Source organism: Ptychodera flava, chromosome 4 (assembly GCF_041260155.1).
Source record: "Ptychodera flava strain L36383 chromosome 4, AS_Pfla_20210202, whole genome shotgun sequence".
Taxonomy (NCBI): domain Eukaryota; kingdom Metazoa; phylum Hemichordata; class Enteropneusta; family Ptychoderidae; genus Ptychodera; species Ptychodera flava.
In genome coordinates, this window is record NC_091931.1 from 30,583,514 (window position 1) to 30,600,402 (window position 16,889).

General features: G+C 40.9%; 1 protein-coding gene across 2 annotated transcripts in view; it reads right to left on the bottom strand.

The window, feature by feature from the left end:
* The window catches only part of LOC139131450 (uncharacterized), a 70,479-nt gene extending 53,590 nt beyond the window's left edge, over positions 1–16,889 (bottom strand). Inside the window, exon 1 of one of the 2 annotated variants that reach the window (XM_070697497.1) lies at positions 16,688–16,889. The gene's annotated coding sequence lies outside the window, so the exon portion shown is untranslated. Of the gene's footprint in view, positions 1–12,297; positions 12,874–16,687 lie in introns of those variants that run through there. The other variant, XM_070697499.1, reaches the window with a different exon arrangement.

Consider the following 16,889-nt stretch of genomic DNA (forward strand, 5'->3'; position numbering starts at 1 on the left):
AAAACAAAAGTTTGTTCAGCCCTGTAAGGGAATATTTTACACCAACATATGTGACACATCTGTGGAAGGTAATGCCCGTTTCTCACACGTGAAAACTCGTGAGTTTACTATACAATTACGATAAGGCAGAGTCGTTTGGAGAGCTATTCAGCGCTGGGACTATTCGCCCCATAGACGAGTATACAGAAGCGAGAAATACCCCAAGTCTGGAAACAGAATGGCTATAAAAACCACGGCATGTCACATTCCGTGTCCGATTTCACTGTGAAAATTAGCAAGTTCATTTATCATGTAACCGTTGACCGTTCCCTATCATTCTCAAAATTCATACCTTGTACTTAATTTGCTTCACAAACGCTCGTTTCGTGTGATTTTCGGCCGAATTCGACGGACACCTCCCTAAAACATAAGCGTGAGCAACATTCCGGTCACCTCACAGTGGACGTTGGGCGCCTCCACTTTACTGACGTTAGCGCCGCGTACCCATGAGGGGTGACTGGAAGGTTGTTCATGCCTTATGTTTTGGCGACGTGTCTTCTGAACTCGGCCGAAAATCACACGAAAATTCATACCTGATACTTCATCTGCTTACAAAATGCTCATTTCCTGTGATTTTCGGCCGAGTTCGAGAGACACCTGGCCAAAACATAAGCGTGAGCAACATTCCAGTCATCCCTCATGGGTAGGCGGCGCTAACGTCAGTAAAGTGGAGGTATCCAAGAGGTGACCGGAATGTTGCTCACCCTCAGGTTTTGGCGAGGTGTCCGTCGAATTCGGCCGAAAATCACACGAAACGAGCGTTTTTGAATCAGATAAAGTATCAGGTATGAAATTTTAGAATGATAGGGAACGATCGACGGTTGCATGATAGATGAACTTGCTAATTTTCACAGTGAAATCGGACACGGAATGTGACATGGCGTGGTTTTTATAGCCATTCTGTTTCCAGACTTGGGGTATTTCTCGCTTCTGTATACTCGTCTATGGGGCGAATAGTCCCAGCGCTGAATAGCTCTCCAAACGACTGTGGATAAGGGCAGACTATGCACGTTAACGCTAGTGTAGTCTACCAAATTAACCTTTTGAGTGCTGTAATTTTTCCCAACAAAATTTCAGAGCAAAATTTTAACAATTTTTATGAATTTTCTGTATTTAATTATTTTGGACCAAACGGACATCACGTTTCATTAGCTACACGTTTTCAGCAAAATTTTGGCAAAAATCTGAAAAAAAAATTGACTGGGGTACATTTTATAAAGGTGGCAGAAGTCGACTTTGGCGCTCAAAGGGTAAATGGTGCCGTTTACCGTGAACGGATACGACGAAATATCGGACTTGCCGCCGAATTGCTTAAAGTAGTAAAACAGATAGGATGAAGCGCCCTAAAACGTGGAAGATATGACGTGAAGAAGTATTATTATCATCATCAGTATCATCATCACCATCATCATCTGGAAAAGATGTTGATATTGTAGAGCTGTTTTTTTTCTTGTTGTTTTTTCTGTGTATATCTTTCATTGTAACTCTCTGGATTCATGTTGTATTTCTTGGAAGTGGAGTCCCTATATTGACAGATCTGAAAACGGTTAGTTCAAGAAAATAGGTCCATGATCAAAGATGCCTGGCGCAGAACAGAACACCTGTCCAGTCATTGCCATAAACGTGGCAGATTTTGTATCGCAGACAGGATTTCCTGTCCGATTTCAAAGTTCAGAAGGGTTCTCTTCTTTAACTGACCCCTACTTGTAATTCTTGCAATATTGAGTACGGCCTGAGACATACAAGCCTACGTTACGCAGGCCTATCGAGCAGGTGGCTTGGACAATATATGGCGATGGTTTTGTCACGCTAGCGGACAAATCGATGCTTTTTAATTGGTGATTGGCATTTACCTATGACCTATGACTTGCGGAGCGGGCACCCGGCATCTTATCTGTCACTGAACGATGCAGTTTACTGTAAGGACGCGTGGACAAAGATTACACAACCACGCCCACCACCCACGGGGACTGCGTCAAAAAGTGACTCTGCGATATTTGAAATGTAAATTCAAACATGATAGGTATGTTTTTAATGGCACGGGTACACAAGTCAACAAAAGTCAAATTTTATGGAGCTCACTCCGCGTTTTCGCTAATTTGTTCCGTTTCTCGCAATTCAATTGCCCCTCCAAACGAAGTCAAAATGTTAACTACACAAGTAATTACTGATTTCATCAGACAGACAGAGTGTCTTTTCCGCACGTTTTAAAGAACTGTAGCTAGTCCTATTTTTACCTTTTGATTATTGAACTCTATTTTCACGCGCTCTGATAGGGTCTGGTCTTGGTTTCAATTTGTGCACTTTGCAGAGATGGATTGTTACCGAAATACGCGGATGGAAATTTATCGCCCTGTTACACTGGCTGCTGGTTTGCCGCTGTTTGGCTGACACTTTTTCGTTGAGAAATATAGGAAGCAATTTGCGACGATCCATCACTTACAAGTGGCCCAGTTAGACTATTCCATGGGGAGCGTTTTTAAAGGATGATTGGTGTTTGAACTCAAAATATTAAGTTCGGATAGCATTTCGAAAGAGGAAAGTATCAAAAGCGTATCGCGACTACATATCGCGATTCATGAATTACACAAAAAAACAGGCTCGGTAGCTGAAAATTGGCTGGGTTGAAGAGGCAGACGGCAGTTAGAGAAGTTCGGCTGCATGCATTAGGAATTCAACTAACCGAAGGCTTGTTAGCAAATTTACATGTAGGTTGCCGAACTAATGAAAAAATATCCCATTATACAGTGGGAAAATATACAGCCCACTGGGGCATACACCTTTGTGTCTCCGAATGGCGTTTCGATGAAGAGCGAGACATAAATTTTTATTAGCGGGAGTACAGCTTTGTTGAGTGGAGAGAGCTCCCCGTGACATGGCGTATACCATGATGGATCGACCGAGTGCCCGGCTAAATTGTTAACTGACTCAATTGGGCAACGCTATACATAAAGATTTACTTAATATGTTGGCTTTATGGCAGCAAAAGGTTCTCCAGTGTCATCAAATACTATGACATCGACTTCGATCATCGTAGAGCATCTTTATTTCCTGCTTTTGTTGATGAATCGATTTGCGGGCATTAACATTCAAAATCTCCTGGGCGTCAATTTTTATTTCTTTTTTGTTTCATTTTTTGTACGTAATGTATGACATGAATCGATGAGATATGACGTTCCCTGCATGGCAAAGACGGTGATTCAGCATCCAGCAAATTGACTTTAAAATGTAAAAAAAAATTATAGAGTCTAACGAAAAGCGGCATGGGTGAGGATTGCAACTGTCACGGACCTAATTGTAGTCATCGAATGCGTTATGAAGATAGCAGCTGAGCTCAGCACCCGAATCCACTGCAGTGTATTGAAGAATCCGATTAACAGCCTCGGACAATGGCACAGTAAACTTTAGATAATATTTTGACTGTTTTGATTTGAGAAATAAGCACACTTTCCTCTTCTTATCTCAAGTATATATATTTAAATCAAGAAAAAATATTTAGAATTCATTTGTCAACACAAACGTTAGCTATTTCTACGCAAGAAGGCTGCGTTGACAAGACTACCAGGCATCTCGACGTGGTTTCGGAAGTAGAACAAGAAACTGCGGACAATGTGCAGCGCCTTGGAAGCTTCTAGCCAATTGTTGGCGTAAACCTATAGTTTTTTCAATGAATTATTTCCAAACTCCCAATCAGCTACTCAATAGCCCAAGTATCAGACTCTTTGAGTTGCTGTAAATCAGAGAATCCACCAATCAGACGCAAGCTTTCGAGATGCTGCGCATTGCCACGGAAACTGCACTTTGCAATGAGTACAGGAATACTACATCAAAAGAGACCTAATGAAGCTTTCACTATCTACAAAGATGAGCGTAAATCATTAAAGCGCGGAAAATTAATGACAAACAAACAAACAAATAAAAATGAATTGGCGTCGCCGCCATCTTCAATCATCTGAAATGGACAATGTATCTTCTTAATGCGATTTGATGGATTAATCGGTAAACGATTCTTGTAGCCCCCGGTCAGTGTTCCAACAATTTTGACGAGTGAAGTAGATGGACTTATTTTATTTTACTCACCGTTATCGTTCACCGATGGAACGAAGTAATACAATAAAGGTCCCTGCCGCAATTAATACCGACGAAACTGTCTGGATAATTTTACTAAACCAAAACCATAAATCTGCGAGCGAGATTTTTCTCCAGGGCCAATGCCGAAACTACACTTGCATACCAGAAGAGACTGTGAAACACACATGCAGAACAACGCAATGGGGAACATGGTGATTTGGCTTCCAACGTGTATCGCATATTGGCATGCAGGGTGAAAAAAATCATTATCTATTTGACTGAAAACGAGGCGAAGACTTGTTTTCACGCTTTATCGACAAGGGGAGCGATAAGAAGGATGTGCGGCCCGTTTCTATAGTGATCATGTCACATAAGAGGACGACGACGTAACAAAACTTGAGAGATCCGTCAACACAGAAATAAACCTTAAGTGATGTTCATCATTTATTTATTTATTTATTTATTTATTTATTTATTTATTTATTTATTTATTTATCTATTCATCTATTTATCTATTTATTTAAGGTTATTCTATTTAATTTCATTACATTTTGTTCTGTTATTTTCTTCCTTCAAAGTGACGCGGTGCTAGATTTCTCAGCACACATTTTGAATCAAATTCACTTCACAACTTCAGTGTTATCGTACGAAGGTGTGAACCTCCGACAATAGAACTCTGCCAATGCAAAAATAATGACGTTTTGGGTTCCTGAATACATTTGAAAACAAGATATTAATAATTTGACAGGCAATCTATCAGTCGTCAACGAATCTGAGAATGTTCGATGAATAAACATCTCTTTTATTGTTGTTTGCCATATCAATTCCGTATCAATTAAACAAACTATAAACGTGAAATGATGCTGTACATGATGTTCACCTTTACGCCTGGTTATTCAATTTGACTGACACCCCCCCCCCCCTCCCGACACATCACTGGAAATCTCGTATAGGTCAATACTGTTATAATTTTGCCCGAGCGCTGAACAATGGGCGCGCCTCGATTCACACAGTCCCTCTCGACTAAAACTGAGAAAGGAAATATTAGCCAGTAAATCGCCTCATTTATCTCCGTCGGGTCGGCATCCTCACACAAAAATAATAATAATCGATGTCGGATAAGAGTATTTGTGATGGGAATCTCTCGCTGTTCGATTACCGGGCATTGTCAGGGCAATTCACAGGACAGAAAGAAAATCCCGATACTTTGAATTACAAATATCCAATATACATTGAGACTGGATTAACGGAGGGTTGCCTGGTTTAAACGAAGGGTGACAGATGTGAAATCGGAGCGTCTATTGAGGCTGGAGAAGGGCTCACTTCCACTCATTCGTGGAATTAGCCTCAGCCGTGCTCACTCGAGATTTCCCGCTATTTTCCATCCTCTCCGTTCGGCATCTCAGAGAGAGAGATAGACAGAGTGAGAGTAACAAAAAAAATGATGAATCTGACAGCCACGACTAATGACATAACACATTAGATTTAACAAGATGAATCCTTGTCTAAAAGTGTGATCGAAATATTCTGTGCTGGGTAGAGTGACGGATTTTGTTTTGGCGCCAAAACTTTGCAAGCTGCGACTATGCGTTGTAGGCATGATTTCCGCGGTTTTTTTTTACTTAAATCTGTTTCCAAAAGATCACTTACAACTAACAGCGATATTATGCTAAGTGGATCTCTCAAGAGAAGGCGATAATATCAAAGTTTTTCAGGATTAAAAATTATTCATGATCGGAAAAAAACACCTTGATTATCCATTGAACGAAAATCGAAAAAAGGACATCGCTAGCCAACGGGTTAGCTGAATTTGCGTGACTGACTAAAAGACGGCAATCGCATTTGAGCGTTTATTTCGAACCATATTGAGAACAGTTTCAATACCTTAATCGGATTGTCTGCTTATCGGTTTGATCATTATGTCGGTGAGCATCAAAGGCACCATCTCCCTCGGCAGATGACATCAGTGACTGCCATCATGCTAGCCACCGTGAACACAATCAGACAGCTAGGTGTGATAACGAAAGCATTCCAGAATTTTCGTACAGAAGCCGTCTTCATCTAACCATATCTCTCTTGGCGTTAATGAATCTTTCAAAAGCCATTTACTTCAAACAAATACACGTTATTGTTATGAATAAACTCCTTCGACCATTTTTTGTATTAATTATCAATATAATTTCAGAGTAAAGCGTGTTCACCATACTTTGTCCCGTAAAGCAGATTGTTGTCTTTTCAATTAACTGAAGAATACTGATGCTGCTGTTTTACTTTAAAATTGAAATGCCAATGCGCCCGCAGAAAGGTTGTCAAGGTAACAATACCTCAACAATCCAATTAATCTTCTTTTCACAGTTTCCTGTTAAAAACTGGGCATTTCAGATAAATTGGGTTTGATCTTTTTCAATCTATTGATAGAAGTCGGCCATAAAATGCGTAAAATTGTCACGGATGTCCCTCGTGCTTTGGAAAGATGCCCGGATGATGTGGGTTTGAGGTCAGAAGGTTTGCGTACGGAAGACTCTGAATGACGTCAGCAAAATGGTACGATCCGAAGAACATTTTTATTAAAAGTCAAATACTAGTGTTTACACTAATCTGCGAAAAATTAAAATTTTACTCATCTGCTTCTGAATGCGCAGACTGTTTTCCAGTCAGCCAATCGCAGTAATCCGTTGCCGAGTCATTTTATTTGATTTGATTTGGAATGTGATCGGTAGCGGCAACGGTAGCGCCGCGGCAGACGACATTCTTCACCATGGCTCTTGGCTAGGTACGCCACGGATGTCAAAGGTCAAGCACAATGTTGTAAAGAGCACACTCTGAACATAAGTGACTCACAAACAACGACGGTGGCAGCGCAATTCAATCCACAAATACTCATGAGGGTATATACAGTAAGGCAAATTCCTCATATCGAAAAGGTGAACTCCGTTCACTGCTTCTATGAGGCCGTTGTGGAAAGTTGACATTGGCCTTGAAACATATAAATTTATAGCCACCGACCTTCGAGAAATTCTGATATTACAATATAAAGCTGAAAACGCTATTTGAAAGTAATTGGCATATCTATAAATGAACCCCCGTTAGAGTCGTTTCGGAAGTTCATGATGCCTCTTAAAATCTAACCTAGAAGTCATTGACATTGAAATGTGCAGCTCTATTCGACGCTTGTTGATCTGTCAAATACACACGGGTGTTTCTTGTACAGCCGATGTTAATTTCACCGTTGTGCATTCCCAACACTATAAAATATTATTTGTCACTAAGGCTTGGGCATATTCCTATTTCAAACGCACCGGGTCTGCTTTGTCGGCGTCTGGGCATGTCGCTCAGGGCGGAGATACATATATTGCATTCATTCATGGTTTACTATTATAGCGCCATTCGGACAATATTCTATAGTAATCAAAAGGTAATATTTTGATAAATTGACTTACTCCACTGTTATATCTGTCTTTTCAGCTCTTTCCCATATGATGAAAAGGAGACTGCCGGATTCGCAAAAGTCTGTATTACCTCGAGAGCGGAGGGTAAACATGCATCAGATACTGCATTAGATCCAGCAAGTTTGAAGATGAACTCATCTCTCTTGTATTTTTTGTTTTTATCTAAAGACTCGAAATTATATTCTTCATCAGACTGCTTTGCAACTCAAATATAAATGAAAACGTTGACCCTCGCTTTCCTTTTCCTTGCCTAATCGCCACAATAGAATATTAAGCAACCGCACTGTACATTAATAGAAACGATTTATTGGACGTTGTTTATGGTTTTGATTTATTCTTCTGGGTTTGTATTTCTGAAATCGCTGTCACGTAGGTCTGCGAAAAAAAAGCATAGCTGATTTAACCCCACATCAATTTTTACCTGAGAGCTCGTAATTCTCGCCGCCATGCTGAACATGATGAAAGTGAAGATGTACGATCGAATTGTCGCTCTGTGTCTTGCTGCACGTCGAGATGTGCTGCCGATCACGCGGTGTTAGTGTTATAAATTTTATAACTTCTACACGCTGAACATTGACATCGTCAGCGAGACAGCCATCCAAAAGCTAATATATCACAGGTGCGAATTCAAAGGAAAGGCTGGCGCCATGCTGCGTGGGGGACGCTCTTATTGTAGGATGTAGGCCCATCAATATGACGGTAACTGACTTTAATTCATCCATTCACTTAAACACAGAAGCATTAGTTGTACACCTAATAAGCCACGGTCATCAATTTAGACCGTGCTTGATTCACCTCGCCGTGACAACTAAAACATCTCCCGCTCCCCCTCCAAAAATTCATCAGTTCGTTGAAGTTTCTCCTTAAATAAGGCGTCTGACTAGGCTGAATAAAAAAATAAAGTTCTAAGATTCAAGTTTATACCGCAGTTTTCAAAAAAGTATTTTGTGAATGGAATTGATCAGCTCGTAATAAACGGGGTTTTTTTACTCACCAAAGCGACGGGCCGGGGATAAGGTAAGCCGAGATGCATTATTAGATATTCAATTCTCGCCACTCGTGCGGTAAAAATTGCAACGGTGCGCAAAGATCTAATTGATCTGTAGGGGCGTCATATCTTAACAAAAGACGAGAGTGATACCTTTCGCGAATTTGATTTTTTTTTCGGATACTATTTCTCAATCTGAATATTTATGAATAATTCTATCTCTGTTATCATCCTCTGTAATTGCCCACGAGACTCCCAAGCTATGGCCAAATAATATTCTGAACCAAACGTCAGCATTGTGTAAGCAGCATATAACTTCCATCAATTGCCTCAAGGATGAAAGATTAGAGCATTTTGAAGCTAAAATTGCTTATGTTATGTCGTATTTCATAGTTGGTAGTGAGTGTTAAGTTGAATTCAAAATGTGCAAAATTGAAAATGTAATTGAAAACGCTAATTCTCCTAACCGCTTGAATCGACAAGGGCCGTCCAGCAGTGACGACCAACTTTGCTCTACAAATCGTTCCTCGAAGCTACACTTTCACGTCGCTGTTGCTGACCTTTGACCCGTAGAAGACACTCGTCTGGCCTTAATAAGCTAGAGGCAGGGAAAAAAACAGAAACAGGAACTCCATACGGATCCAGTGTAGCCGAACTCTTAAAGAATGAGACATTTAACAGGTAACAATGGGAAAAGAATACTGATGAACCCACTTGGGCATTTTTTTCGATTCCCAGAGGTGGATTAAACCGTAACTCAAGCTGAAAATATATGTATAGCGCATTAAGGCGCGCCGTTTACTTGATAACGGGAGGTAGTCTCGCCAGGGAAGCACATTGCATGCTATTTCGAAGTTAATCTAGATTCAACGAGTTCTCCCCCTCATCAAATATACATCGAAAGACAATAAAATCCCGGTGTTTATTTGAGGTGTGTAATATTTAGGTATCGGGAGATCATTCGCCGATCTTTTACGTGCTCGAAACGGAGCGTGACGCGAGAAGAAATGACCTGCCTGCAAATTGCCGTGTATAGATGCACATTTTCGAGTGAAAGTGTACCGCCGAACACGATACTGATACCCTTTCAGATTTAAACAACACAGCGGCCTAACTTCTAGCTCTAGGTGTTTGAGATGGTCGGAAACATCGGGAACTTGAAGTTCAACTTTCCCTTACAAACTCTGCGAGTAATTCCCTTTCATTTCACTTTGCCCATGAAGTCAAATGTTTGACATAATTTTGCCGAAAAGACAATGCAAAGCATTATGAAAAAAATACGGGAATTTCACGAATATATCGAAGGCAGCTACAGAAAAAAAACGTGTAACAATTATAGATTATACAAAAATAATGGATTGAAAATAAAAACTGTTCAATGTTATATCATACTTTACGTTGTGTAGAGAGAATGGTCTTTTTACGCGCTCTGACTTGCACAAAATGAGAATAACTTAAAAAACGCGGTGATGTTTTACATGTCACTTGGTCGGCGTGTTTGGGTCCCCATTGTAACAGGAGTGCGAAATCAAATATTTGAAAAGATTGATTTTTAAGAAATACACAAAGGGAATTCTGGCGTATTGTTTGGAGAGGGATGACGAAGTAGACAGACATAATAACAGCCGAGCAGTATTGTACATGAAATTGACAATTGACCTCAAATGATAGTTAATTTGCATATGAATTGTTGGGTATTACCAGGGGTAAATCAAATACTTGTAAATGGAGGGGGGTTCTCTAAGCTAATTTTGCAGTGTCGCTTTAAAACTTCCTGAGTCGAACGGAAACGGAGCATCGGTAAATTGGTTCATTCGCATGTTGGAGAATACTGCGGGGAAAGATATTTTTTTTAAGGTTGCGGTCACGTTCAGAAATTAGACGTAACCGAGCATTGATAACAGACAGAACTCGACGTGAAAGACGGAGATATTGTGGCAGTACAGCGAACAAATAAACCAGAAAACATCATTGATTTGACGTGAGGTAACCACATCTTATGCTTATAATTAAAAGTTGAAAATAGCAGTTTTCTATTGTCCCATTGTCTGACAAGGTAACATGTCGCAGCTAAAACAAGGTTCTATCCAATTACATCAAAATAAGTGCAACTACTCAACAAATTTTAATTAATCTGGATACCTGGACAATTTAATTAACTTGACATCGATCCCAACGTCGCTTGGCCGATAAGTGTCTGTTTCAGATTGTCGAAATGCATCAAGCAGGCTCTGAGACGTGATATTTCGACGAGATTCCTTATAACGGACCATTTGCTCTCTGATTCGATGAACCCTCTAATGGAGCGATTGAGTAATGGTGGGACTTCGGGGTATAAACCTACCGCGGGCGTATCATGTCCGACGTGCCGGGCTACAAGGCGGTATTGTTTACTATTTGCAAACCGTTACGTATAAATCCTCGCCATTCTCCTGCGCTAAATGTTAATACGACCGAGTACAAATAACTTACAGGCGTTGACAATACTGAGATAATTGAGAGACCACCTTCACTGGAGTGGAAACGGTCCAGTCGCGGTAATGTAAAACATCGGCATATATGGCCATTCTTTTCCTCTTTCTTCCTTGTTGGCTTGTTTTTAGAGTTACCGTGTTTTAACGTAAGGCTTTATCGGAAGCGAAGAAAGCCTCCCTCACACGTGATGGGGTAATAAAACGGCGCCCGCCGCCAGGTATTCACGTGACAACCCTAAAATGCAGCTGGGATTTCATTACATAGCATTATAGTAGATTTGAATACAGATGACAGCCACGCATTTTTGTCGCTACACAGGTCGGAGACATATATGTTTTTGTTTTCACATTGTAATGGTGTTTCTGGCAGTAAAACGACATGCTATAAATGGCTTAAGAGCTGAGCAAGGTCCTTGAAGGAGTTCACTATTTAAATGCAAAGTAGACGAAACCTCAGCCACGGCAAACTAAAGGGGATTGTTGCAGGGTTAAAGGTTGACGCAATCATTCATTTTATCCAGCAATCTGACATTTGTAGCAAGCAGTGAGACCAGTTTGCCAACCTGTCCAGCTTGTGCTGCTTACAGGTCTATATGATGTTGACAATCCCTTAAACAGTGCTTGGGTACACATAGTACTGAGACAAAACATGATCTTATACCAGGTTCGCTCAGACATATGCTGCTTTCGTTGTCTTTCGCATCCAAATGTTGACAACGTTTTGGCCTACTACGCGTAGTCGATTTTCCTTGGTTACATGTAAATTTCCTATAGAGGCGAGGCACGTTGTACGATCTCACTGGTATAGGGCGATTTGTTTCGAAATTCGAACAAATTTAGCGGTTTTTTTTAAATAATTTAGACAAGAGTTAGAGTTACAGTAATAAGCGTTGCGTTGAATGTGGTTTTCGACCGATTTTGATTAGACCATGTTCACATGCCCGACTCAGTTCATTTCACTGTTACTTGAAATGCTCTCAAAAGCGAATATGTTGACAGAAGGTATGTGAGACAATAACATCTGGAGAGCAAGTCAAACTTTGAAAGTTCAGTTGGAGTCCGCGTCACAGCGCTGTTTGCGATAGAAAACCAAACACCATCGAGCCGAGGTGAAAGCCGAAACTTGCAGCTGGCCTGTCGCGGCGGGAGTGGTGAAGTCGGGCCGACGAATGGTGTTTATCTGCACGTTTGTCAGGTTCTTTCGGTCGACATTGAACTTGAAGCCAGTAAAACGATGCTAGGGAAATACCCTAAATACCAAGTGTTATCCACTCACCTCAAGTACTATATGTTCAGTGCGTCGATCAACCAACCCAACACGTACGCCGTTTCCTCTTACCAGGAATACAGTGGACACTACATTGTTTCTGCGCAGGCGCACCCCTCGAATACGAAATGTTCCATCATCATTCGTAAATTTCAATATCACGCTTGCGGTAAAACAGTCACACTTTTGTTCCATAATGGTCCGATTTGACATTTAAATCATCCGCGTACTAGTCTCTTTATGTATGTCCGCTGGTTTCTTTGTCGTGTCAATAGTTGAGGTGTGTTTGCTCCAGGGGATCATGTGTGTACACATATATCGGATATCTTTGAATATCGCGTCTTATCGGTAGCTGCCAAGTTTGAGATATTTTTGTGACGGGTAATTCTTTTCCTATGTGGATTAGAATTGCATATTGAATCCAGTTTTTTAAAGCTTCCATTGTAAGGTATATCCACTTGATTCGATTGCAAGAAGATATAGACAAAGAAATTCACGATTTCGATCTTGAAATTCTGTTTTGAGATGGCGCACTACCGCACTGTGTATATTGCGTTTCGAGAATTAAAAAAAGTATGAGCGTGTGAAAGAAGTGACCGCAGTTTCCTGTTTGTCCGCCTTCAGTCGGTGACCCAGACCTGTGACCCGTGTCCTTGATCCACGCAATCGATTTCATCATCAACCAATGCTCTCACTATTTTTCTTCGTATCAGAACACCCATGATCTTCAGTTAAAAGATTATTTTATTAAAGTGTAATTTGTTAATCATGTGTTCTGATTTATAATCGTTTCTCTATTGTATGTTGCAAATTCCTCCCAGCAACACACTGAGGTCTCACTGGCATATACATGTACTTCAGTGTTATTTGGTTTATTTGTAAGCGACGAGATGAAGTTGTCGTACTGTAGGGGGCGTACCTCCAAAGAAATCCAACATGCAAAATAGTTTGCTGAACGCTACGGTAAGTTGCTCGCATTTGTTGTGAATTACAACTCAGTTAGGAATTCCACAGAAGCGAACCAAACACAGAAGTCGAGTCGATGACCTAAGACCTGCGCAACGGTTGAAAATACTCTTGTTGTGATGCCTTTGGTTACTGTATATTTTGTTCTCTGAAAACTACTCAACCTAGCAAAGTCACGCCCTCTCAGTTGCTGACATGGTATTTGGTCTTTACCGCACCAGTTTGACCGCTAGATGGGGGAGTAACCGACCTTTGCCCGTAGTCATCAACCACTTTACTACGTGTATTTACTGCGTAATAAGTATTCGGCATTAGTTTGAATCGTCAAGGAAGAATAAAAATGCACTGTGCCACAGCAGCTAATTGAGTACTCGGTCATGTTTGAATGCTCGACTTCTCCAGGGCAGGTTTGACCGGATATAGTTCACCCAAGAAGAACTGTGAGACTGCAAGATCAAATTTCTTACCTACATGAGCGAAGACGGGAAGTGAGTAAGAAAGTTCATCGTAGGTATGTGATATTGAAGTTAGTGAAGAGAATGCTTTCAATTTGGCAGATATTTTTTTCTCGTCTGTGCCCTCAAAATATTAAATTATAAATGCGGATTTTAAAAAAATCATAAGAAGTAAGCAAATGACGAGATGGATCAAAATCACGTCCTACTTCTGAAATACTCTGAAGGGGAAGAAAGTGCAAGAATCTCAGAGATGTTCATAAAATATTCTTGATTTTAAATTTTTTGTATTTAGAAAAAGTAAAGATGTTCACTCCCTTGTTATATACGTTTCATCTCACTTTCTTGTTCTTTTTCTTTTGGTCATTTTCACTTTTTGGCGAACAATACAAATGATTTTCTCCATGCAATGTTAGATCTCATGAAAATTGTGTCTCTTCATTTTGCGGATAAAATGTTTCCTTCAGCAGTTTTTTATCGAGTCACAGCAGGCACGGATTTCATTATGCAACAAAGTTTTCACGAATGCTGTTTTCTACTTCCTGACAAAGATGAACGTCGATTTGCCACTTGTTTTCGCGTGTTTTGTAAAGAGATAAACACCGCCGCTAGATTTCATACCTTTGATAGGATATGTGCCAATGCTCTGTGAATCTATTGAAACAGAACCGAATCCAAATTCAACCGCGAGAGGGCGACATCCTTCGACACTTAATACGATCAGACACTATGATTCTGAACAGGTTGTGGTCATCAAATGTTGAAACAAAGGACACGAAATCCACATATTGCATCTCTCGAAGCATTCCACATTAAAACTTAACAGTTCTCCACTGTCCTCCATCTCGAATCGTGAGTTTTTCACCTCAAGTCGGTTCGATTCACTCATTTGATGTGATTCCGTCCATTTTCTATCTAAGAACTCTTTAATTAACTTACCTATCGCCTTACGGAATACTTTCGACATAATTTGATCCGAATCGCTGTTTTAGTCATTTTCATTCTCCTTTACGATACAGCGATTCAAAATGCCACCGTGACCTTGAATGTTTATGACCTCTTATACCGATTCAGAACTGACTATTGCAATAGCAGGTCACCCTTCCTGAGAAAGTATGACGTTGTACGAATGTTATTTATAACGAACACTACAGAATATGTAGCTCTAACACGGTTTTATCTGTACCGGCAAATTCAGCGCATAACTGTATTTAGACAACGAGAGTAGACGAGACTTTCTCCGTTGTCGTAGATTTCAAGTTAGCAAGCCAGTGTTCGAGCTCAGGTGCCCAACAGAATATTCTGAAACGGTTTAGAGTGGTATTTTATATACCAGTCTTTGTTTTATGGACTTGCCGCTCCCGTTGAAGTCGATAACCGCTCTGCAGAACTGCCCCGCAGCAAGGAATTCCTCGTCAGAACGGCCAACATGAACGCATTGTCTGCAATAATGAATTTACGTACAGTTTCAAAGAAGCATGGAGCAACACATGAATACACTGTACCTTGGCCAAGCATTACTTAGACTTTTCTACCCCCTTTTACTGTGTGGGACTTACTTACACTCGAACGATTTCGTCGGTCCTGAAGGACATTAAACAAATTCTGCTCATCGATTTGGAACTTCCCGTTTTGTTCGCCCCTTAAAAAAGACTCATTATATCGTTTAAGTGTAGGATATTAGGAAGCGTTCGCCACATAGTTTTGAAAATAACCGTTCTCACTGACACATGTCACCCAGCATGTAAGGGGTACTTGATAACTGATTGGTTATTCATGGTTTGAACCTCAGGGATGCCAGGACAGGGCGCGGTTATTTCCCTTCTCAAGTAATACAGGTAGTGCCCCTTTCTGTATGTCTGGTTCAATAATGTCGATAACTGCACGTGATAAAAATGAGAAGCAGATTAATCTATTCTGGGTAATTAAGTCTTGCTTTGTTGGCGCGATAATTGTTATTGTCGTCTTATTTAAATAAGTATATAAGGCCAGGCTTTCACAATGACCGCCTGTTTTTGGCTTTTCGCTGTCCCGAGGCGATATGGTCCTACTTTGCATGAAACAGTGGGCGACCCCCGTAAACACTGCTCTGCAAGAGGGGCTGGCACACAAAATGGGTTAGTTGCATCGGTTTCTCGTGAAAAGGAGAAATAGGAACGCATTAAACCATGCATGACACTCAATAAAAGGACGACGGTGCGAGCACCGGTCAGCACTGTCCTTGTCAAATGCAGCGATCTGGTATTTGGGCCACTGGGTGGTTCGGGACGTCCGTCCACGCTGGCTAAGAAGGCAGTCATTAAGAACATCCCGTTACCATCCCCAGACTGATTAGCTTTCTGACTGCCACGCTAAGGATTAAGTTCCCTAGCTGACGGTCTGAAGTAGGCGGTTTCTGTGTCAGTATTCCTGGTGTAATTGTCACACGTCACTCAAAACTTAAGTGTTTACCACTGCTACTTCAGTAGCTCGCCTAAAACTATCCATGGTTTTAAAAGGCTGGCATTAAACTGTGAAAATAGCGCGACCGAAACGGTGGACTCTCACGTTTACAGTTGACCCACACACAGCTATCGAGACGATCCCCAACACGTATATGCCATGCCTTTGGCGGAATACACATTCATGGACTCAACTCACCATTCTCAACTCTTTTAATAGTCGACAATATCACATGACCTGTGCTATTCATCCTGATGTACTACAAGAACTTCACTAGTTAGACAAATAAAATGATATACCTAGTATCAGATTATCACCGATCTTCTCTTTGATTGCAGAAAAGCGATTCAAGATTCGAAAGAAACTCCATAGATTAAGTTGACCTTCAGGTGAAACGAACTTGGAGTGGGTAGACAGATTCCGCGTATATGTATGTACTACACTCACTCGGTGGTTTTCAGTACCATAATAACAATCGCGGTTTTTCGTCACTTTCTACCTCAGCAAACACGAAACACAGGTTTGTCAACACTTACCGTTTCGCCACAAGACCAAAACACTTCGCCCAGCCACTCCGAGAGACAGTCAGGAAGACGCTGTCCGAGCCAGATGAAAAGGCGAGAAATCGACTCAGTTTCGGACCTACATGAGAACGGGAACGCACCTTATGGCGGCTTTTAATAGACAGTACAGTGACGCGAAGACAATGGCAGCAGGCCTGACAAAGAGACGGACGTA